Source organism: Heterodontus francisci, unplaced genomic scaffold (genome assembly GCF_036365525.1).
Source record: "Heterodontus francisci isolate sHetFra1 unplaced genomic scaffold, sHetFra1.hap1 HAP1_SCAFFOLD_102, whole genome shotgun sequence".
Lineage (NCBI taxonomy): Eukaryota > Metazoa > Chordata > Chondrichthyes > Heterodontiformes > Heterodontidae > Heterodontus > Heterodontus francisci.
In genome coordinates this window covers 6,075,397-6,077,037 of record NW_027140380.1, presented here as the reverse complement: position 1 = coordinate 6,077,037, position 1,641 = coordinate 6,075,397, and the positions used below count along the sequence as shown (strand labels likewise).

At 41.0% G+C, this 1,641-nt stretch overlaps 1 non-coding gene across 1 annotated transcript; it reads right to left on the bottom strand.

The window, feature by feature from the left end:
• Positions 1–1,301: 1,301 nt before the first annotated feature.
• Positions 1,302–1,375, bottom strand: trnas-aga (transfer RNA serine (anticodon AGA)). Its single transcript has one exon. It is a non-coding gene; the product is annotated as a tRNA-Ser (tRNA).
• Positions 1,376–1,641: the final 266 nt, after the last annotated feature.

Sequence of the window (1,641 nt, the reverse complement as noted above, 5' to 3'; positions counted from 1 at the left end):
ACAAATAGATTAGATTGGAATATTGAATTATGATTGGAATGGATAAAACAGCAGATTAAATTGGGACAGACAAGAGAAACTGATGGGAAGAAGGAAGAAAAGAAAGGATGGATCTGTTCACTTTTTTCAGTTTTTTCACTGGTCCATAAAAGCTGGATTAAAAAAAAATGCAAAAAACAGAGAATTTCACCAAAAAGGGAGATTAAATGCTGCCGAAACCTTGGATCGAAGGATGCCCCAACAGATCACCTGTTTAACTGTCTCCTCACTGGGGGATTTCAATCAATGAGCAATATTATTCTCTCCTTTTCTTTTGTTAAATGAAACCACTACTGTCACTTGGAGATAATATCCCTGTGTTCCAACTCCTGAATAATGAAATTGTGAGTTTCGTGATATTTTCTGGACACATTTCCTGCTGAAAGAACTAAGAGCTCTTTTCTAATTTACACAACGCTATATACACACTCATCAAGCCTCCGAAACTAGCATCCTTGGTGCTGCTCTCTCCTCCCAAACCTCATCTCATGTGACTGTTACATCATCACTCTGATTGTGGGAGGGGTTAATCCCACTGTTTTCAGCATTAACCCTTTACATCCTCATACTGCACTGTCTGTCCAAAAAAATCGGTGGAGGGAACTTGAATTATCAAAACAGCAACAGCTGCCAGTTGAAAATCAACTCAACCCATCAGAGAGAGACTGTCAGAGAACTTCCTGCATCCAGTCCTGACCCTGTCACATGAAGCAGCTGCTCACCCAGACCCCACTCTCATCAACACTGAACATTTTTACTGAGACCCTTCAAATACTGTTTATAAAAGGCCGCAAAGATCAAAGTTCACACAGTTGTATTCAATACAACAAAGTTTAATATCTTCTCACCGTTTCTCGGTAACCACATGAGACATAGGTTTTCTTATTTGGTTCCTTTGATTTTTCTTGTTCCTGACTGACAAATATTCCAAACCTCAGATAAACCCTCCCACTTGTGTCATGTCCCAGTCTCGGTTAAAAGCAACACATAATGACACAAACACTCTCCTTCAGTGAGATTAATATCAAGCTGTTTTCCAGGTTGAATGGAACTGTGAACAAATTTATGTCAAAGATGTTAACTTTGATGTATGAGCACTGAAATTCTGTCCAAGGAGAAACAGCCATTCCAAACTCATACCCTTCACAAAGGCTGTTTTTTTATGTGATTGAATTTCATCAAGTATTTTGAATTAAAGTTCACAAGACACAGATGTCAGTGTTGATAATGAAACTTTTCAAGCATGTTGCAACTGTGAAATAAAGCTCTGCTGGGAGTTGAACCCAGGATCTCCTGTTTTCTAGACAGGTGCTTTAACCAACTAAGCTACAGATCCAGATCACGAATGTGCATGCAATTGAAATCAGAGGAAGGCCTTGTAGATAGTGGGCAGGCTTTGGCGAGTCAAGAGCTGAGTTCGTCACGGCAGTGTTCCCAGCCTCTGACTCGCTCTTGCAGTTGTTGCTGTAGTTGGAATTGTAACAGAAAACCGTCTGTCTCGGAAGACGATGGGCGACACCCGGGGTGTACGTCACTTCTGTGTGAAACATCGTTTGTTGTGGCTGTAGAGGATGACTCGTGAGTGACAATCCCTTCCGCAGC